At 48.8% G+C, this 22,877-nt stretch overlaps 1 protein-coding gene across 4 annotated transcripts in view; it reads right to left on the reverse strand.

The window, feature by feature from the left end:
* The window catches only part of LOC105489669 (dishevelled associated activator of morphogenesis 2), a 114,490-nt gene that overhangs the window by 58,809 nt on the left and 32,804 nt on the right, over positions 1 to 22,877 (reverse strand). Inside the window, exon 1 of one of the 4 annotated variants that reach the window (XM_011754662.3) lies at positions 20,768 to 20,887. The exons of the other annotated variants lie outside the window; for them this stretch is intronic. The gene's annotated coding sequence lies outside the window, so the exon portion shown is untranslated. Of the gene's footprint in view, positions 1 to 20,767; positions 20,888 to 22,877 lie in introns of those variants that run through there. 4 annotated transcript variants of the gene reach the window in all.

Consider the following 22,877-nt stretch of genomic DNA (forward strand, 5'->3'; position numbering starts at 1 on the left):
GGTACATGCAGGCAAACTCATCAGACACAGCTCCTGCCCTCACAGAGCTGTGGTCTCCTAAGCTCAGAGTCCCTTTTGTCCTTTGTCTTCAATCCCTAATGCCCCATCCTGTGAATGATTCTCACCACCTTTTTCTAAAATGCCTTGGAAGCATTTGTTTCATTCCCAAACACCAGGCTCCAGATCAGCCCCACGTGATCTCATGCTGAGACCCCTGCCAACCTCTCTCATTTCCCCCTTTCCCAGTCACCCTGCAAACAGCTCTCTGAATGATGTGCTTCTAGACTTATTCTGCACTCCTGGGTTCAGGTGAATTGACAGGGCCCTGGGTGGATAAGAACAGGGTGCTCACAGCCTGGGCCACGCTTCAGAAATTTATTAGAGGCAGATGAGATGGCAAAGAGGACTAGGAATGGGAGTTTTCAGGACAAAGCATTAGGAGGGATGTGGATTGAGTGGGGTCCAGGAGGGAGCCTGAGTCCTTGCGCACTGGACAGGCAAGTATAGATGCTCACTAAAATGGAGGAAAGAGGGAGGAGAAGACAGATGACATGAATGCATGTGTAGTATGTGTGTGGCATGTGTGGTGGGGTACGTGTACGTGTCATGTGTATAGGCAGTATATGTGCATGTGTGGTGTGATATGGTATGTATGTGTGATGTGTGTAGGGTGTGTGTGGGCACACGGTATGTGTGTAGATAGGGTATGTGTATGTGTGGTATGTGTGGCATATGTGTGGGTGGCATATGTGTATGTGTGGTGTGTAAGAGGTATATGTTCATGTGTGGTGCATGTGTGTAGATGGGTTTTATATGCATGTGGTATGTGTCTGAGGTGTGTGTATGCGTGGTGTGATATGGTATGTCTATGTTATTTGTGGTATGTTTGTGTAGTGTGTGTGGTATGTAGATGGGGTCTGTATGTGGCATGTGTGTGAGTGGCATATATGTATGTATGGTGTGTAGGTGGTATATGTTCATATGTGGTATGTGTATAGTGGGGCTGTGTCTGTGGTGTGTGTATATATGGTGTGATGTGGTATGTATATTTGTGGTACGTTTGTGTAGTGTATGTGGTGTGTATGTAAATGGGGTGTGTGTGTGGTGTGTGTATTGGATGTGTGGTGTGTGTCTCTGGTGTGTGTGTTGTGTGTGTTCAGGTGTCGTATGTGTGATGTGTGTATATACATATGATGTGTGTGTGGTGTATGTGTGGTGTGTATGTGTAGTATGTGTGTAGCACGTATGTAAGTGGGGTATATGTTTGGTGTGTGTAGGTGGTATATGTACGTGTGTGGTGTATGTGTATGTGTGGTGTGATATGGTATGTATGTGTGATATGTGTGTGGTGTGTGTGGTGTGCACAGGCAGAGTATATGTATGTGTGTGTAGGTGGTGTGTGTGTGGTATATATGTGTGTATGTATGCTTGGTATGTGTCTGTATCTGTGCTGTGGTGTATGTGTTGTGTAGTATATGTATGTGTGGTACATATGTGTGGTGTATGTGTAGGTTGTGTGTATGTATGGTGTGTGTGTGTGACGTGTATTGTGGTGTATATACGTGGTATGTGTATGGCATTTGTGGGGGTGGGATATGGGGATATGGGTATGTGGGGGGGGTGTGTGGTATGTGTATATGTAGTGTTTATGTGTGGAATATGTGTAGATGGGGTTTGTGTACATGTGGTGTTTGTGGTGTACATGTGGTGTATATGTGTGGTATGTGTGGTATATGTATGTAGGGGGTGTATGCAGGTTGTGTGTGTGGTGTGTATATGTGTATGTGTGGTCCATGTGGTATGTGTATACTGTGTGTGTGCTGCATGTGTAGATGGGGTTTGTGTGTGTGGTATATGTGTGGTGTGGTATATGTGTAGTATGTGCAGTGTGTGTGATATGTGTATGTGTGACAGGGTATGTTTAGGTGGTGTGTGTGCATGTGTGATGAGTGTATATGTGCATGTGGGGTGTGTATGTGTTGTGTGTGTGGTGTGCCTATGTCTGGTGTATACACATGGTATATGTGTGATGTGTGCATAGATGGGGTTTGTGCACGTGTGGTGCATGTGTGATGTGTACGGGATATGTATGTGTGGTGTATACACATGGTATCTGTGATGTGTGTATAGATGGGGTTTGTGTATGTGTGGTGTGTGGTGTGTATGTGTGATATGTGTGTAATGTGGTATGCGTATGTGTGGATGTGTGTGTAGGTTTATGTGCATGTGTGGTATATGTGTGTGTGTGGTGTGTATATGTGTGGTGTGTGTAGTGTGTGTGATGGGGTTTGGGTACATGTGGTATTGTGTGGTATATGTATGTGTGGTAAGGGTGTAGGTGATGTATATGTGCATGTGTGGTGTATGTATATGTGTGTGGGGGGTGTGTACGTGTGGTGTATATGTGTGGTGTGTGTAGTGTGATGGGGTTTGTGTACATGTGGTGTGTGTATGGTGTATATGTGTGGTGTGTGGGGTGTATGTATGTGTGGTGGGGGGCGTAGGTGATGTATATGTGCATGTATGGTGTGCATATATGTGTGCTCATCTCCAAAAAGCAAAGACACATGCTTGTACCGACTTCCAAGTCTAAGTAGAAAGAAGACCCAGGCAACTCCCCAAGGTATATGAGCAGAAGAAACAGTAAGATCACTGGAAATCAGCCCCTGTGCCAATTTCTGACCAGCCCGCTCTTTGTTTATAAAGGAGTTGCCCAAGCATAATATTTAGGAAATGTTACTGTTCAGAAGGCAATGTCTTTTCTTCTTTTTCCCATGAACCACACTATAGCCTGGGAGCACAGACCCATTCAAAGGATGCTTACATACGCCATAGACCATGCATCTCGTTTAATCTTACAACAACCCTGAGAGGTCAGAACTTTTGACTGATGAGGACCCTGAGGTTCAAAACCAGGAGACGATGCCCAAACTAGGGCTCTTCCTGTAACACACTATCACATTCCAACCCAGTTTCGATTTAGCTCTGGGTGGCGTGTGTGTATGTGTGTGTGTGTGTCCAGCAGAAACTGGGTTCCCCTTGGGTGTATACTACAATGGGGCATACTTCCCCGCAACCCCCTGCCTCTGCTATTTGAAATCAGGGTGGTAGGTTTTACATCCCCATTTAGCTTGAAATAGAAAAAGCAAGTTGCTGACAATAACGTATCCCAAACTATTCCATGCTCCACACTTTAAAACATAAATATTTCACACATTTCTAGAAAAGAGAATACTAGTATTTATTAAAAGCTAGGCTAGGCTCAAAATTTTATACCTATTATTTAAGGATGCCAGCATCCTGCAAAAGCAGGAATATGATCTCCATTTTTACATATGGGAAAAGTAAGGCTCAGAGAAGATCAGTAACTTGCCCAAGTTAGTAAAGTAGATAAAACACGTGACGTCAGTCTGACTGATGCCAACATTCAGATACAGCCTTCCCACGGCAAGCAGAACACGGCTCGTAAACGGCAGCATCACTGTACACCGCAGGCATCCCCACAGCCATAGCACCTCCTGTGGCGCACTTCCCATCTCTTCCCCATCTCCCCATCCCAGCTCACAGGAAACAACTCAGTGCTTGCATAACGAAACCCTGTCCTTAGTCACACACAGCAATTGGGCCCCATCATCTCACCACACACTTAGTCACAGAAAGGTCTAGGCTGTCCCACCTTCAGGATTGGCCTCTTGGGCATGTGAGCTGGGCACACTCAGAAGGGCCCTGCGCTTGGTTTAAAGCTCTGCTGTTGCTGTCTTGAAACTTTTAATAATTTTTGAACAAGGAGTCCCGCATTTTCATTTTGTGCTGGGCCCGCAAATCACGCAGCTGGCCCTGCCCATCTTCTCCAGCAGCCAGCGCAGGCAGCCCTTCTGAGTGGAAGAGCGGCCTGGCTGGCCACTCCCTGTGTGTTTCCAAAAATGTTACCCACAGTCCCTGAGTGGTCCGGACGGAACACAGACAAGTTACTTCACTCTGGGGTGGCTTCCTGTTCAAGTGGCCTCGATCTACATCTCAGTAACTGCTAGACTACTCCCCACCCTGATCTTTCTTCCCCATCACACCCCACTCCTCCACTCCACACTCCCTGGTTTCCAGTCACGGTATCCCACTCATTCCTCCTCAAATGCACCATTGCTCAAGGGACTGAAATTCCTAGAGGGCAGGGACATTTTTATCTCCAACTCCCCCCACAGTGCTCTTTCCATACACACAGCAGGAACTTGATAAGAGTTAAAGGATTAAATGAATTGCTACAATGTTATCTGTCAATTTAAAAAAAAAGTTTTTAAAAATTGGTATGATAAAAAATAAATTGCTTTATTTCCTGAATTCTTGACCCTATCAATTATAAGACATATCATCAATGTGATGACATGACATTAAGCATACACAAAGCTTGTACATCCTTCTGAAATTAAATAATAAAAGCAGGAGACTATTTTAGCTTTGAAACATAGTAAAGAATGGACTAGCTCGTTCTGCATGTGGATTCTCAACATTACCCCTCCCCCCAATCTCATGCCCACCTCCCCTGCTTCCTCCCCGTCTTCTCTCATCCATCTCCACTGCAGATCCCACCTTCCTCAAGCAGCCTTCCTAACCACTCCAATCTACCTGCATTCCCCTAAATAAACTCAAAGCACTTTTTGTCTGCTGTTTATAGGACACGTCATTGTATACTACCTCGTGGCACTTTACATTATTTAATATCTTATATGCATTGTTTGTTTTTTTTAAGATGGAGTCTCTGTCTGTTGCCCAAGCTGGAGAGAGGTGGCACAGTCTCAGCTCAGTGCAACCTCCGCCTCCCAGGTTCAAGCAATTCTCCTGCCTCAGCCTCCCAAGTAGCTGGGTTTACAGGCGCCCACCACCACACCTGGCTAATTTTTTGTATTTTTAGTAGAGAAGGGATTTCATCATGTTGGCTAGGCTGGTCTCCAACTCCTGACCTCAAGTGATCCACCCGCCTCGGCCTCCCAAAGTGCTAGCATTCTACACATGAGCCACTGTGCCTGGCCACATTTATGTTTTTTATACCAATTAACTTCTCCCCCATCTAGACTCTGAGCCCACGAGAATAGCTCCTGGCACAGTGGACTGTGTGCAGCAGGTCCTCGGTCCTCAGTGAGCTCTTCCTGAAGGAATGACATCTAACAGCAGTGTGTGGGGAGAGGCAGAGTGAAGAAAGTGGTTAACACCCCAGGAATGAACCTTCATGGCCCACCCAGTGACTCAGGTCCTTCAACTCGTGAAGGCATCCAGGCCTTGGCCAGGCACCCTCAATAGGTGTCTCAAGTGACCCTCAGCAAGTGGCAAAGGAATGCTTCTTTATAAACCTGCATGGTTAAATCAGGCCTTGGAATTCTCAGATAAATGCAGGATGTTTCCATTTGTTTGTTTCACTTCTGTTTTTAATTTCCCCCTCCTCCCTGTCAACAAAAGGCATCTTGCATGTAAAAGGTATGAGATATTTTTCCTGTCTGTGCTTTGAGGGATGCTTTCTCTGACGGAAATGAGGCTCTGGCTCCAGGACTCCAGGCTACAGAAGCTGAGATTTCCTCTAAGAACACAGGCCAATCCTCAAGCCCTGAGAACAGTCCTTGAATGGACTCCCTGTTTCTAAGTTGTCTCTTTTCAACCCAGATATCCTTGCAAGCTCTACCCCGATTACTGCCACTGAAGGGATCCCCCTCCTCAGTGCCCAGTGTTGAAGCCACTTACCCACCTCATCCTGGAAAGTGCACTGCTGTGTGTCGCCCCAAGCCTTTTCTCAGTTCTCTCTCCTCAAGTTGTGAACAATGTGAAATCTGATCCACCTGCCCCAAGAACGCCAAGCTCCCCTTAGCCTCTGATTCAGCTGAAGCCACTCAGGTCAGAGCTCCTCCCAGTAATCCCTCCAAGTAGAGGCCCTCCCTCTGGAGCCCCTCCCCCACCCTTCCCCAAGGAGTTCCCACCCCCCTGGAACCCCTCCCCCGGGAGCCACCTCCTCCCAGAGTTCCTCCCCCTGGAACCTTGCCCCTGGAGCTCCTCCCCATGGAACCCTGCCCCTGGGACCCCCCCTCCCCCTGGAGTCTCTCCCCCTGGAACCCTCTCCCTGGAGCTCCTCCCCCTAGAAGCCCCTCCCCCACCCTTCCCCAAGGAGTTCCCACCCCCCTGGAACCCCTCCCCCTGGAGCCCCTCCTCCCAGAGCCCCTCCCCCTAGAACCCTCCCCCTGGAGCCCCTCCCCCTGGAACCCCTCCTCCCAGAGCCCCTCCCCCTGGAACCCTCCCCCTGGAGCTCCTCCCCCTAGGATCCCCTCCCCACCCTTCCCCAAGGAGTTCTCGCCCCCCTGGAACCCCTTCCCCTGGAGTCCCTCCTCCCAGAGCCCCTCCCCCTGAAGCCCCTCCCCTGGAACCCCGCCCCTGGAACCTCTCAGCTGAAACACCTGGCAAGCCTCACTTCCTGCTGGAAGCCTTCGCGGCCACCCTTCCTCCTCCTCAGCATCCTGTGTTTCTCCCATAATCAAATATCAGGCAGATCTATTGTTTCCTGAATTACAGTCACTCCCCCTGGGCTGTGATCTTCTTAGGTCAGGGACAGTGTTGCACAGTGAAATGGGCACCCTGGTGCCCAGCAAAGAGCCTGGCACATAGTAGATAGACCAGGGCTTTGACAAGGTGCAGACCCTGGATGTCTGGCCTTCTCCTGTATCCTCTCCCCTCCAAAAACTCCCCTCCATCTCCTTCCTTCAGACTAATTCAGCAATGGTCACTCCAAACTTCTCTTTTCCCTCATCTCCAGCTCCACATTTCCAACGATCCACATTTCCATTCAGATGCGCTGATGCTAGTGCCACCAACTTCCTCTACAACTGACCTCTCCTTTCCTTCCCCCCCGGACCACCCCGAACTTCAAAGATAGAGAAGCATCTTTAACTCTTCTTTTGTCTGAAATACTGCTATATGCCAGGCATTTTATATGTACTATCTCACTTAATTCTCACAAGAAACTCTGAAATGTGGGTATTAGCATCCCGATTTTAAGGATAAGGAAACTGATGTTCAGTGAAGTGAAGCAACCTTCCCAAGGTCACAAGCCCAAAACTGACTGAGCCAGGATTAGAGGCAGGTTCTGACCTAGCTGTCTTTTTATTTTATTTTTTAATTTTTATTTATTTATTATTTATTTTTTTGAGACTCTATTGCCCAGGCTGGAGTGCTGTGGTGCGATCTTGGCTCACTGCAACCTCTGCCTCAGCCTCCCAAGTAGCTGGGACTATAGCCATGTACCCATCACACCTGGCTAATTTTTGAATTTTGTGTAGAGACAGGGTTTCGTCGCCCAGGCTGGTATTGAACTCCTGGCCTCCAGTGATCTGTCTGCCTCAGCCTCCCAAAGTGCTGGGATTGTGAGTGTGAGCCACTGTGCCTGGCCATGACCCAGCTGTCTTAAACTCCCATTCTTCTCCCCCAACACAGAGGTACTCCTGCACCCACACACAGTTCTCTATTTTATAGATTATCCAGCCTTCATATCCAGTCTACTGGGTTCTACTTAGAAATGCTTCCTGCATCAAGTCTGTGCTCACCTGTGTGAACACTGGGCTCCCCTCGCTGGCCTCTGGGAGGCTGGTTATGCAGAGCCTCCTGCGATTTGCTGGCAGTGTGGACTCACCTCATACTGCTCTGTGAGCCTGCACATGCTCTAAGCTTGGCTGACCTCCAGCCCAGGCTGAGGCTGATCCCTTTCTTCAGGTCTCCATCTGCACCCTTCTGATTCCTCCTTTTGGCTTCAGGTCCTGAGCTTGGTTCTCAGGTCAGAACCACTCAACAGACTACCTGCTTAAACAATATCCTGGGTTTCCCAGCTCTCTTCTCTCAATTTAATTCCTGTTTTCTCCACTTTCAACAGAACATCTCAAACTAAGTGCACCTTTTGAGTCCACCTAGTGCACTGCCAAAAGATGCAGATTCCAGGGCCCTGCCCTCAGAGTTTCTAAGTAAGCAGATCTGGGAGGAAGAACGAGGAATCTGCATTTTAACAAGTTCCCTAGGTGATCTGGATGCAGGCAATTTAATTCACTGACGTTTCTCTTTCCTCTTTTTTCGCCAGAATTTTTACAAACCTTTTTAACAATTCACACCTTCTATCCAAAGTTATGAGCAGATCCCTCAGGTTTTCTTGCCTGGCTGCAAAGTGGAATCACGGGGCAATTTAAAAAAAAAAAAAAAAAAAAAAAAAAAAAATGATGCCTGGACCCAGCCTGAACCAATTAATACCATCTCTGTGGGAGAAGGGAGAGGGGGAGCCACTAGGGTGAGCAGTTCATCGTGGTTTGCCCAAGATCGCCCTAGTTTTAAAACTGAAAGTCCTAACCAGGCACGGTGGCTCACGCCTGTAATCCCAGCACTTCGGGAGGCCAAGGTGTGTGGATCACTTGAGGTCAGGAGTTGGAGACCAGCCTGGCCAACATGGTGAAACCCCGTCTCTACTAAAAACACAAAAATTAGCCAGGTGTGGTAGTGTGTGCCTGTAATCTCAGCTACTCGGGAGGCGGAGGCAGGAGAATCACTTGAACACAGGAGGTGGAGGTTGCAGTGAGCCAAGATTGCACCACTGCATGCCAGCCTGGGTGACAGAGCAAGACTCCATTTCAAAAAAAAAAAAAAAAAGAAAGAAAGAAAAAAGAAAGTCCCATATCACAGGAACCTTCTCAGTCCCAGGCAGGCTCTGACAGTTGTAAAATCTCTCCAGGTGACACTAATTTGTAGGCAAGTTTACCAAACACTGGACTGCATCCAGGTCAGATAAGGCCTCAACCAACCAGCCACTCTCCCTAGAATTCCCAAAAGTCAGAGCGCACCTGCATTCTGTTTTCATTGAGCGCAGTTATTTTCAAATTTGTCCCTAGGCCAGCAGCATCAGCATCACCCGGGAATTTGAAAAGGTGGCGCCATCTTCAATAATAATAGCAATAATAATCCACATCTACAATTTATCAACGTTTCTTCTATGGACCATGCACCTCCTTGGGTACCTTATGTGTCCTCCTTCAACTCACAAGAAAAACGTGAGGTCATTCTTACTGTGATCTCTAGTTGACAAATGAAGACATTGGGCCCCAGAGAGGCTGAGGGAACCAGGTGAGGGCAGGCTGCTAGTTACTGGCAACACTGTGCCTAGAGCCCCAACATGCCTAACTCCACAGCCCCCTGCTCCTCTCTCACCTGCAGATCTTCTGCAAATCCCTACCAGAAGGCGTCAGATGTGTGGACTGACTTGAGTGAAGTGGTGACTAGGGAATTATCCGTCAGGCATGGGCTGGCGGTAGAGGTGGTTTGAGGCTGGGAGGTCCATCCCACAGGGAGAGTGTAGGGCTGATCAGAGGGGGCCTGTTTTGATTCTGGTGCAGCAAACATTTACTGACAACCAACTAACTAGGTGGCTTGAATATGCCATCTCATTAAATTCAGCAATAACTCCATAAAATATATGGCATTGGGGTTTTGTAGGGGCCATACATACAAGTTTCCCCTTCATGCTCAAGTTCAGGACCAATTGAGAAACAGACGCATGAAGCCCCTGATAGAGGTCAAAATGGCATCTTTTTTGTGTGTGTGTGTGAGATGGAGTTTCACTCTTGTTGCCCAGGCTGGAGTGCAATGGCACGATCTCGGCTCACTGCAACCTCTGCCTCCCGCATTCAAGCAATTCTGTCTGTCTCAGCCTCCAGAGTAGCTGGGATTACAGGTGCGTGCCACCATGCCTGGCTAATTTTTGTATTTTTAGTAGAGACGGGGTTTCATCATAATTGTCAGCACTTTGGGAGGCTGAAGTAGGTGGATCACCTGAGGTCAGGAGTATGAGAATAGCAGCTATGTTTCTGATAGAGTTGTTGGGAGGAAGTGGCTTTACCGGCCAAATGCACTCCTAATATTCCACTCATGAATGAGGCCAATTCACACATCCAATCACTGGCATAGGATGGGGACCATGGACCTCCCCATAGGAGCAAGCTCCTGAGCTCACGGCCAAGAGCCGGCCAGATGCACCCACCCTGCAGGTGGCAGATCCAAGAGAGATGGGGGAAGCAGTTGGCAGGCCCAGCTCATACTTCTTTGAGAGTCACCAGTTGGAGACACGTTGGCTCTTCCCTTGAGGAAGTGATTGGGAGGGAGAAGCCTGAGAGCGGGCAGCAGGGTTCTCCACCCACATGCACATCAGAGCTACTCATGCCCCAGGCCCACTCCCAGAGATGCTGACTTAGTCCGAGAAGGGAGGGAGTGGGCATTAATATTTTGTGAAAGTTCTCCAGGTGATGCTAAGGTGCTGAGTACTGACAGCCACTCACAGAAGATCTCTTGGAAACCAGACACCAGGGCAGTGCCTCTAGAAGAGTTGGAATTGTTCCTATTTTACAACCAGGGAAACAAGGGCTCAGGAAACTTGAGTATCTTGCCCTATGTCCAGAGCTAGTAAATAGAATAGTAAGGCTGAGTAACGGCAGTTAACAAATGGGCTTTCCCCCAATTTAGGGTGGACTTGGAGGTTTGCAGCCAGTTTGGAGCCAGATCAGCCAAAGCAGCCATTCTCGAGCTTCATCCTGCATCAGAATTTCCTGGAGAGCTTGTTAAAATGCAGATTGCTGGGCCCCACCCCAGAGTTTCTGATTTAGAGAGAAGGCTCTGTAGCTATGAGAATAGATGACAATGGGGCTTTGGAGTTAGGCATACCTGGGTTCTAGGTACAGCTTTGTCACCAACTAACAATATGACCTTGCCTGGTTTACTTGACCTCTCTTGGGCTCAGTGTCTTCATTTGTCAACTAGAGATCACAGTAATAATGACCTCACGTTTTTCTTATGAGTTGAAGAAGGACACATAAGGCACCCAGGGTGGTACATGGCCCGTAGTAGAAATGTGGATAAACTGTAGATGTCATTTTTGCTGCTGTTATTTAGGGATGACTTCTTTAAGAAGACTGGAAGGCTGGGGGAAGGTTTTAGATGCAGGCAAGAATACCAAGAGATAGAACACCAAAGTATGAATGAACTAAGTCTTAAAGGATGCAGCGACATGAGTTAAAATGGAGCCAAAGCAAGTGCACAGAACTGAGAATGAGGGAATCTTGTGCAGAGAGGGTTGGTCTGCTGCGAATCTGGCCGGCAGAGGGGCTGGGATTTAAAGTCACCCAAAATAGAACTTCCTTCTCTCCAAGCTTGCAATCCATGTTTCCCCTCCTCCCCTTTTCTCTGGGCCACACTCCACATGCCTGTGTCCGGACTCATTTGTTACAACTGTCCCCCCAACCACCCCACCCCCAACCCTGCCCTGGGGATTCAAGGAATCTTAGCAATGTCTCCAAGTTCTGGAGGAAAGGAAGAAGAATATAAGGGGGAAACCATCTCTGGGCCTGTCTTTGTATGACTTCCCTCAGTTCCCCAACCTCCCCTTCTCAAGACAAGGTCCTTCCAAGTCAGCATCAGCCTGGCCATCTCATTAGGGTGGGCACCAAGAGGGGTACCAACAGCCTTCTTCCAACCACTCAACCACAGAGTCCTCTTTGCATCTTCGCCAACCCATGCCCCTGCCTCTTTCATAGCCACACTCAATGCGTATCCCCTCAAGCCTTCCCTGATGAATCTCACTGGATGGCAAGAGTTCCTTCCTCCATATGTTTGTTCATTCCTTCAGCCACTCATTCCACAAATGTTCTCTGAGCACCAACTCTGTGACCTGGCACCAATATGAGAAAAGACATAGTCCCTGCCCTCCTGCAGGCTAAAGAAGAGAGCACTAGATTTGGAGCCCAGAGTTTGGAGCTCATATTGTCATAAGGAAAAAATAGAACTCCAGCTCATGTTCATCAAGTCTCTTCTAACATGAGAAGAGATCTCCCAGCCACTAGTGGGACACTGTCAAAGCTTCCTGCTCTCTCTTTTACACACAGAAAATACATAAAATAAAACATACTGTATCAGACATTGATAACACACTTCATGACCCCATGCTGTTCTCCACCCTGCAGACTTTAGAAATTTGTCTGAGTCTAAATGCATGCCATCTTTAGTCACTGCCTGGACCTCTATGTCCAGCATCTTACCTTATGACCATGTCAACCAGCATTTCTGGGCTTGTTCAGATGTGCCAGGCACCAGAGATAAAGAGATGAACAAAATACATTCCTGAGCACCTGGAGCTCACAGTCCAGTGGGAGAGTCATGCACATAAACAGATAGTCATGACACAATGCGGGAAGCACACAGTGACCCAAGTAAGGCATTGTGGTGTAGGTGGAGAGAGGCACCTGATAGGCTGGCTGTTGACAAGGAGGACACCAGGGAAGGCTTCCTGGAGAAGACAATGCCAGAGCTCTGTCTTAAGGGAAAGTGAGTCTGAAACTGAGCCTGTGCGTTGGCTTGGCTCCTGCCACTTCAGGTCACCTTAATCACTTCTCATTGATTTTTCTCCCTTCCTTTCCCTGCCCTCCATCTCAGAATTCCCAGGGCATTGGAGCTTTTGGAAATGTGAATCCAAATGCATGTGGTGTGATTATGGCTGAATTTTCTCCTTCCTCTTATATACAGTCAATATTGTAACACCAACAGCATGATGCTGATTATGTAATAAAAGCTTAAAACATAAAGTGGTAGTTTATTTCCCCCTGACTATTTGTAGGTGGTGCCCAGATACCCCCTTGGCCTTTCAACTCCAGTGCAAGTGAAACCAGAGCTGAGTTTTCAAATGTCGCACATGATCCTCAACAGCTCCTAGCAGACAGAAAAGGGCAGGGCTTTGGCCAACTTGAGAACTGAGAGTCAGGGCTGTACCAGGCTCGGCAAACAGGAGCTACAGCTGCAAATCAAAGGCCTCTTTCACTAGGGAAGCAGAGTGGAGTTGAAGGATGTCCACATCACACTTTTTCTCCAGTGCAGTCACCCAAACAGTTTGTGAAAAATCACAGTCAAAATGAGTGAAAAAAGAAGGATGTAGGTAGTCACATGCATACAAATGGGGGAATTTGAAAACCAGCAAGCCCCTCTCTAAATCTGAAATGAGATATCCTATGACAATATAAGAGGTATGCCCTTATATTTACCCCTGGTGGAGCCAACTGAAACCCATACCCATTTCTCTGGGGGATGTTGTACATTATTCAAGGCGCTACATCACACGTCACTGAGTGCTAAAGAACCATTACCCCAAGACTCGTTTCTGAGAAGCAGCAAAAGCCTTAGGCATACGACGGGGTCAAGAATCCAGAATTTTTAGATTCTAAACTTGGCTCTGCCACTAACAAGCTGCAAGACTGTGGGAAAGCTGCTTGACTTCTCTAAGTCTTACCTCCTTCATCTGTAGAGACTATGACAGGACCTAACCCCAAGGTAGTAGTGAGGACTGGGTGAGAATTCAGGCATAGCACTGCTTGTCAGATACAGAGGATTTCACAAGGAAAATAGTTTAAAAATTTCCCAACATATTTGCCTCTGGAAAATGCCAGTGTTTCATTTTTCCTTTTCGTTTTTTCTTGTACAATTCTAATATCAGAGCTAAGCCAGGACCTTGTTTTCCCTGGGAAAAGAAGACTGATAGCTTCCAGAACAAAATGGCGCATAGAGGGAGGAACAGTTGATACGAGGCAATGATGTCTCCTCTAGACAGGACAGGGCAATAGAAAACCTTTATAGTCCGTGCACAGTGGCTCAAGCCTGTAATCCCAGCACTTTGGGAGGCCGAGGTAGGCAGATCACTTGAGGTCAGGAGTTCAAGACCAACCCAGCCAACATGGTGAAACTCTGTCTCTAATAAAAATACAAAAAAAAATTAGCCAGATGTGGCTTGTAATCTCAGCAACTTGGGAAGCTGAGGCAGAAGAATCACTTGAACCTGGGAGGCAGAGGTTGTAGTGAGCTGAGATTGCAGCACTGCATTCCAGCCTGGGCGACAGAGCAAGACTCCATCAAGGAGGAGGGAAGGGAAGGAGAAGGAGGAGAAGGAGAAGGAGGAGGAGAAGGAAGAGGAGAAGGAGGAGGAGAGGGAGGAGAAGGTGGAGGAGAGGGAGGAGAAGGTGGAGGAGAGGGAGGAGAAGGTGGAGGAGAGGGAGGAGAAGGAGGATGAGGTGGAGGAGAGGGAGGAGGAGGAGGAGAGGGAGGAAGAGGAGAGGGAGGAGGACAAGGAGGAGGAGAGGGAGGAGGACAAGGAGGAGGAGAGGGAGGAGAAGGAGGAGGAGGTGGAGGAGAAGGAGGAGGAGAAGGAGAAGAAGGAGGAGGAGAGGGAGGAGAAGGAGGAAGAGGAGGAGGAGAAGGAGGAAGAGGAGGAGGAGAAGGAGAAGAAAGAAAAAGAAGAAGAAAAAGAAAATCTTTCTAGTACTAGGAAGAAAAGAAAGTAAATGCCCAGGATTCCACTTCCTTCCCCACCTCCAGAGAAGAGAGGAGTGGGGTGGTTTGCGGTGTCATTAGAAATAACCCAATGACTTGGAGAATTTCAGAATGGGGTGCAGGGTTGGGGAAAGGTCACGCTCCTTGAAGAAACCCTGCCTAAGCCCAGTTCTGAGCAAATATGGCTGGTGACAGCTGAGAAAATTACCTGGGGGCTGCCCTCGGGCCCACCCATTTAGAATCCTCACATCCCAGAGCAGCCACTGGACACTTGGGTCCTCCAGGAGTGGGTGGATGTTCTGCAGAGCCAGGGGCCTGAGGAAGCCCTAAGCTTCAGCAGTGGGTGCCAAGTCTACCCTCAGAGGCCCTGGGGACAGGATGAGACCTGGCCCCTTCAGTGGAGTTCAGCACAGAGGCCCAAGCAGCAGAGAGCAAGGTACAGCTCCGTGGAGATCTGCAGAAACCCTGCAGCCCCCAGGCCCTTCCCTGGTCACCAGGAAAATACTAGAGCTTCCCCAGGAAGCCAGACCATACAGGGGAGGGGCACTGGGAGCTGCCCTCACAGGAAGTTTGAATTTCAACTTGATGGGACCTTGCTCCAAAGCAACTCATTTAAATCAGAGACTAAAGTACCTTTATTTTTCACACTAAGTTTTTCATTGCAAATTATCCATTATAAGAATCAATTACTTTTTCCTGCACAGCTGGGAGTCATTATTCATTTTCACCACCCAGTTTAGTAAGTTTTCAATAAATATGAGCTGCTATTATGTCATCATCATCATCACCACCAAGTGGGTTATTCCCAGATAGACAAAAGGAAGGGAAGAAGAGGACAAGAGCAAAAAATAATCCCACTTTTGTTTCAGATCTGAGTCCTCGGAGGGCTCAGGGAGGCTGGCTGGCATAGGAGGAGAGGGGAGACGGGCAGCCTCTGGGACCCCCTCACTGGGGAGTTCATCCTCTCCTTATTCGACACAAACTAGTCAAGCCCCACTTTCATCCAGGTTTAATTGCAACTGACCTGTTGGCCCCTCTACCCTTTCCTCACCAAGGGAGCTGCAGAAGAGTGAGCACCAGTGCACCTGCCCCCCTAGTGTACCCCAGTACACCTGTTCCCCCAGTGCATCTACTCCCGCAGTACACCTGTCCCCACAGTGTACCTGTCCCCCCAGTATGCCTGCCTTCCCAGTGCACCTACTCTGCACTGCACCTGCCCCCCAGTGCACCTGCCCCCCCAGTGCACCTACCCCCCAGTGCTCCTGTCCCCACAGTGCACCTGCCCCCTAGTGCACCTGTCCCTCAGCATGTCTGCCCCCCCAGGCCACGGACCTGGACTGTTCAGGTGGGGTCTTACAAGCCTCTTGACATTCCCACCCATTTACTGTCTTTGTGGCCCTGGCAGTACCACACACAAGTTAAGAACCAGAACTCAGGAGTTAGACTTCCTGGGTGCAAATTCCAGAGCTGCTTCTCATCTGCTGTGTCATCTTTGGCAAGTTACTTAACCTCCCTGTGCCTCAGTTTCCCCATGTGAAAATGAGAATTATAATAGTAATCTGCCTCAAAGATTGTGGGGATTAATTGTGGGGATTAATTTAGTGAGTCAGGTACAACAATTAGGGTAGCACCAGGCACCTATTCAGCACTAAGTGTGAATAACTCCCACCCTCTCAATGAGGTCTTTCAAGGGCATCTGAAATAGCAGCCCCACTCCCAGCACCTCCCATCTCCCTTTCCTTCATTTTCCATATAGACTTATCACCATCTGAGAGACTATACATCCCATGTATTTATTATCCCTCCCACAAGAATGTATATTCCATGGGGCATTTTTGTCCTTCATTCATTGCTGTATCCTCAGTGACTAGAATTACTACTTGGTGCATAATAGGCCCTTGTAATAAAGAAGGAATATATGAAACTTACTGTGTAGACTTAGGCAAGTTACATAACTCCCCACATGCCTTAGTTTACTCATCTGAGAAATGGAGATGATGCCCACACCCTCACATTGATGTGAAGATTAAAAGAGGCAACATTTGTAAATAGACCCACTCCAGTCCTTGGTACATGGTTGACCTAAGAAGACCAGTCTCTGCCTGATGGAGGAAGGGCCTGAAATGGTTAATCCCTGACTCTCCTCCCCCAAGCAAAGCTGGGCTTGGCTGCAGGACCACTGGCAGCTATCCAGGTGGAGGCTAAATGTCAGAGGTGTGTGCCTGTAGGGCGGCCCTGGTCCTGATGTAGTCTTGACCCAGGCAGCTGGAGCCCCTCGCCACCCCCTCCTGCTAAGCAATGCTGCCTGGGCCTGGAGCATTTGGGAGTGCAGGAGCTGAGCGGTGGGAACCTCCGCAGGCCTGGGTCCCACGCCACATCCTGGCCTTGGGGGGAGGTGGGCCCAAGGCCTGGACTTGCTTCCCAGCTATTCCCAGGCGGCCCACTCTCCTGCTGGCCCAGCTGCGCTGCCTGAGCTGGAGGGCTGCAGGGGTAGGTCTGTCTGTCAGCATCGCTTGTCCCCACTCATGACGAAGAAGACGTGGGCCTCAGCACAAGCACAGTCTGGACTCAGAGCCTCACTCTGTCAACCCTGAAGCCCACCTGCCTCCCTCCCTGGCAGGAAGTGTGTGGAATGGCGGTCACAGAGGACTCACCAGAGCCCAGGGACTCCAGCCTGTGGCTTCCCAGATTTCTCCAACTTCTCACAATGCCCCAGCTTCTCAGCAACTTCCCTGAGAGCCGTGCCTCTCCATGACTGACCCAGAAAGAGACGAAAATAGACAGGCACAGGCTTCAGTGTGAATGCTGGAGATGATAATGGAGCCCAGCATTGTCCCATGGTCATCCACTCCACAACCATCTATGAACCCCACTCTGGGCCAGACACTGTGCACTGTAGGATGCGGCAGTGAATAAAACTAAGACCTGATCATCAAAAAGCTCCCAGTCGGAAAGGCGGTACACATGTGAGCAGGCCGGGGTAGTGGGCAGAAGTATCTCGGTGGAGCTGCACAGGGAATGACGAGAGTATGGCTGAAGGGTCACTAACTCAGCCTGGGGAAGGAGGGAGCATGAGAAATCTAGAAGGGTGGTACCAAGGTGCTTCTGGCCAGCAACAACTTGCGGGTGAATAGAGGAGCTAATGAATGGAGAAATGATACTTCCCATTTCTGAGGGGCTAGCTCAGAACAGCTCTGGGGAGGGTGCCAGCTTCAGCTCCCATCCTCCCAATCTTCAAACCCTGTTACCAGAAACTAAGCCCTCTGAGGGCAGGGACCAGGTTCAGTCTGCATCCCTAGAATGAGGACAGGCATATATGGCAGGCACTGAGTACAAATGTCTGAGTGTGCCAACGCATAAACAAACCCCTGAAGGTAAGATCACTACTGACCTGGGGACATGTTGCTTTTTTCTTATCCCATGGACATTCACATAAATTTCTATTGCCCAATTTCCTCTTGGTAAGTGTAAGAACCTTCACAGGCTATAAACTCTCCAACTGGTGCCAAACAAGGTGTCACTCAGCCTCCAACATGGGTATCTTTAGAGGGAACCAACCATGGGGTTCTGCCCATCCCCCTGAGTGCTGCCAGCCTCCCCATCGATGGTCACCACTGTCACACTCCTGTGGTACACCCTGGGAAAAGCCGCAAGAATCACACACCACTGAGGACAACGGCCAGAAAGTCGCTGCCAATGTTTGTGGCTCGGTATTTACAGAAAAGCAGGATCATCCTGTGCTTGCAACCCACAACCAGTCCCAGGCGCATGTGCAGGCCCATCCGCACCCCCTGTGTGGAACACGCAGCCTGCTCCCCAGGCCCCTGTCGTCAACGAACGTATACAAGGAAGAGATGCCAATTGGATTTATCTGTTTAAACACCATCCCGTGAAGCTGGTCCCTGGGTAAATTATCCAAACAGTAACCATTCTTGCTTCCTTCTTAAAGAAAAACTGTAGAAAGCATAAATTCTCCTTGCATTTCTGCTATTCATTCATGCAGCCAATATTTAATAAAGACCTACTATGCGTTAGCCCCTGCCAGTGGAACTATGTTATGGTTCACATGTCTGTGTTCCCTCCAAAATGCATATGTTGAAACATAATCTTTGTTGTAATAATGTGAAGGGTGGGGCTTTTGGGGAAGTGATTATGTCATGATGGCTCCACCTTCATGAATGGATTCGTGTCTTATAAAAGGGCGGGAGGCAGAGGCGGGCAGATCATGAGGTCAGGAGATCGAGACCATCCAGGCCAACATGGTGAAACCCCACCTCTACTAAAAATACAAAAATTAGCCGGGTGTGGTGGCATGCACCTATAGTCCCAGCCACTCAGGAGGCTGAGGCAGGAGAATCGCTTGAATCCGGGAGGTAGAGGCTGCAGTGAGCCAAGATCACGCCACTGTACTCCAGCCTGGCGACAGAGCAAGAATCAGTCTCGGGAAAAAAAAAAAAAAAGCAGGGGGTGCTGGAGGCAATTAGCTTAAGCCCTTTCAGCCCTGCCGTTCCTTCTGTCATGTAAGGACACAGCATTCTTTCCCTCCAGAGGAAGGGAAGGAACACAGACATGCAAGCCATAGCATAGTTCCACTGTCAGGGGCAAAAGCATAGTAGGTCCTTATGAAATATTGGCTCCATGAATGAATAGCAAAAATGCAAGGAGTACCTATGCTCTTTACAGTTTTTCATTAAGAAGCAACAAAACACCACCTTAGGAGCAGAGGGCAGCCCTCACCAGACACCAACCCTGCTGGCATCTTGATCTTGCACTTCCCAAAGTCCAGAACCATGAGAAATATTGTTTTGGTTTATCAATTACCCAGTGTGTGGAATATTGGCACAAATGGACTAAAACATACTAGAAATGCAAAACTGAACCAGTCAGAGCTTTGCATTCTGGAAGCTAATAGTCTAGTGGCAGTCAGACAGAACAGTGGTTTTCAAACACTGTGCTCAGTGCTTCATCAGGGACAGGCCTGTGGGAGCAGAGGTGAGAGGGAACCCTACCTACCTGAAATTGATGGGGAGGAGGAGGGGTTAGAGAGACTTTACAGGTGTGGTGATTTTTGGACTGAGTCTTGAAGGACAGCTAGGCGTTCCCCAGGTATGAGCCTTCAGGTAGTGGCGAGGGCAAGAGTTAGAAATGTCAGCGGCAGGGCAGGCAGAGCTTGGGCAGCTGGTAAGGAGAAGACCTGAGTAGTAGTCCAGGGCTCAGACATGAAGGGTCTATGCCCCTTGAATTCTGAAACTGGCTTTGGGATTTTCCAAATTCCCCTTTGGTCCATTAAGAGAATCCATTCTCAGACCAAGGGGGTCAAGGAGTATCACACTTCACACAAAGACAGAGACCCTGAAGAGTAATCCAGGCATGAGGACCCCAAGGAAGAGAGTCGGGGAGAAGAATCCTCCAGCCAGTTTCTGAAGCCCAGGTCTCCGCATCCTACCAGGCCCAGGGGGACCTCCACGAGCCCACACGCATAGAGCCAAGCCGTGAGTGAGGGCCACCATTCCCTGGGGAGAACAAGCACCATTCCACAAACCCAGACCCAATAATCAGACTCTGAAAAAGAGTACCCCTTTCAACTCCTGGATAGCTGTGCCTTCCCCTCTTGGGATGTCACACTCTCCACCTGTGTGTGAATGGACTCAACTCCTCCTTTCTCCTCCACGATCTGCAGGAGGCCTCTCACACAGCTGCTGGGATGCACAAGATATTGAGAACGAAGGTGGCTACCATTTCAAGACCCTTTCGCAGGCAAGAAAGCTGAGGTCCAAGAAGCAGGCTACTTGCCTCAGGACCCACAGCAAACTCATGCCACAGCCATGTCTAGAACCCAATTCTCAAATTCACAGCACAGAACTCTCTCTCCCACCATAGAATAGTCACAGACAAATCCTGCTTTGCTTCCTGGTTTCTCCTGAGTTTCTACTGAACTGGGAACAACAACTACAAAAGTGCAATATAAAAAAAATTAAAAATTCCAAAAATCTTAGCCAAGATGCATTCATGAATATTTCCCCTAAGTATTGTGAGCCCTGCTAGGATCCAAGCGACACAGTCTTTCTCTTTAAATATTCCCAAATACTCCAGAAATGAACTCCCAACTTCTCCTGATTTCCTTACCTCAGATTTTCTCTTTGAAGCCTGGAGAGTACTTAGAAACTTCTCTTTAAAAAGGGAAGGTGCTCCTGACAGTCATTCCAAGAGATTTGGATTTGCCAAGCTGAAGTTACAGAAACCTGTGACTATGCATACTAATTATTATTATTTGCCTACCATTAGTATGCTTTTTCACATTTCACATCTGATTTTTTATGTACATTTTTCTTAATTTTTGTGTGCAAACAGTCCTAACATGAAGTGAAAAAAATCATCGGCAAAAGGAGGAAAGCAAACAAACCAGCCTGGTGTCCAGGGATTCGAGAATTTCAGGAGGCTCAGGAGGCAAACTGGATATGTTCTCCAGGAAAGGGGAGTTATTGGTCGTATCAGCTACACAACCTATTACCTGAGGATTCCACTGGAAATGAAAAAGAGAGAAAGAGAAGGAGTCGAGAGTCCCCCAAAACCCCAAGTGGCTTCTCCCCAGCTTTAGAACACCACAGGGATGCTCACCTTTTAAGAGACTTGCTTTCCTAGAATAGCCCCAGTCCCTCGCTGTGGGCTTGTGCTGTGAATGACAAAGTACTCACGGTAGGGAGCCCCCAGAGTCCCAGCAGGTAAGGAGAAGACCCTCAAAAGTAAAATGATAATAAAAAAAATTCTGCTACTAACTGGCAGTTATTTGAACTAGTTATACGAGAAACCAGGAGCAGGCCGTACAATCGCTTCTTCCCCAGGGCTCTTCTCCTGAGCTGAGCAGATGCCAGCCGTGTGTTTATCATTTCTCCCCACTATCTTTTAAGGCAGCCACATCCCAAGCCAGCAGGCTGGACCAAGACACATGTCTGAAGGGGAAGAAGGCCAGGTTCACTGCACCAGGCATGAAATATGCCTTATCTCATATTTGCCAACATACCTGCACCATGGGGACACGTAAAATGTGAACCTCATCCCCATTTCCCATTAGAAATTAGAGGTTCACAAAGCCCAAATAATGTGTGCTGGGCCATTTAGCAATGGTAGAGCAGGACTGGGTCTCCCTTCTATTCCATTCTAACCAAGAGGTACCAGGACCACTGCATGTAGTGTGCAGGCTGTGAACTGCTAGAGAATCCCACATCCAAGGAGATGCATGAGCCCACCCTGCCTGCAGGGCTTGCCCGCCTGGGAGAGAGTACGCTCAGTACAGATATCGGGCTGCAGAAAACCAGTCCCACTTTTGCTCCCTCCACTCCCAGAGTCCAATTCCCACCTGCCCAATCACAGCCATGGTGGGAGCAGGGGAAGGGCACATCTTATCCCTGGTGCCACAGAGAGAGTATGTGATCAGGTGAGACGGTGATGGTGTGTGTGAATGCACAGCCAGGCTCAGGACAGTGCCCGACACACACACACTGGCAGAGCTGGGCCACTTTACAGGATTATGCTTAACTATGTTTCCTTTAAGAAACAAAGTCCCCCCCACCCAACCCCCAACCTTGTTTTTTGTTTTGTTTTGTTTTGTTTTGAAACACAGTCTCGCTCTGCTGCCCAGGCTGGATTGCAGTGGCAATCTCAGCTCACTGCAACCTCCGCCTCCCGGGTTCAAGCAATTCTCCTGCCTCAGTCTCCTCAGTAGCTGAGACTATAGATGCCTGCCACCACGCCTGGCTAATTTTTGTATTTTTAGTAGAGACAGAGTTTCCCCATGTTGGCCAGGCTGGTTTCAAACTCCTGACCTCAGGTGATCTTCCCGCCTTGGCCTCCCAAAGTGCTGAGATTACATGCATGAGCCACCGCACCCAGCCTAACAAAGACCCTTCTTAAATTCACACCGAGGCCCTGCATGGCTAAGCAGCCTCTCTGATCAGGCTCCCCCTTGGCGGCTGGCAGGTCAGCTACCTGGGCCCCTCTGAAGCCACCCCAGGTCACCTCTCATCATTCTCCTCCAGGAGCTAGACTGTTGGGATAACCTGACTCTGGAGAGGAAGCCTGGCAAGTCCCAAGAAAGTCTTTTTGTGTCTCCCCGTGCTATTCTCACCCTGCTGGCCTTTCCCCACGCCCTCACCCATGATGAATGCACCCTGGAAGGGGAAAGAGGAACAGAAATTCCATGCTCTGGACCCTGCCCAGAGCTGGCTTCCCAACCATGCGACTTCTGTGGCACCTGCTCTTGCTGGGAAGGCACCAGTGGGTCCTCTCCAGCTCAAACATCTGCCTCCCTCAGCTCGTCTTGCCTGTAGGAGCTGGCCAGCCTCTCCTGCATGCTATGCTGATGCAAAGTCCTCTGTCCTGAATCGGGAGAACCACCCCTGTCAGGGATGTGGGGTTTGTTTTCTTAATTAACTGAAAATGCTAACATGGGAGCCCGGGAGCTGGCAGGGGCCTGGCCTTCAACGGCTGCTAGAAAAAATTCTTGCTTTGAAATC

Source organism: Macaca nemestrina, chromosome 5 (assembly GCF_043159975.1).
Source record: "Macaca nemestrina isolate mMacNem1 chromosome 5, mMacNem.hap1, whole genome shotgun sequence".
NCBI lineage: Eukaryota > Metazoa > Chordata > Mammalia > Primates > Cercopithecidae > Macaca > Macaca nemestrina.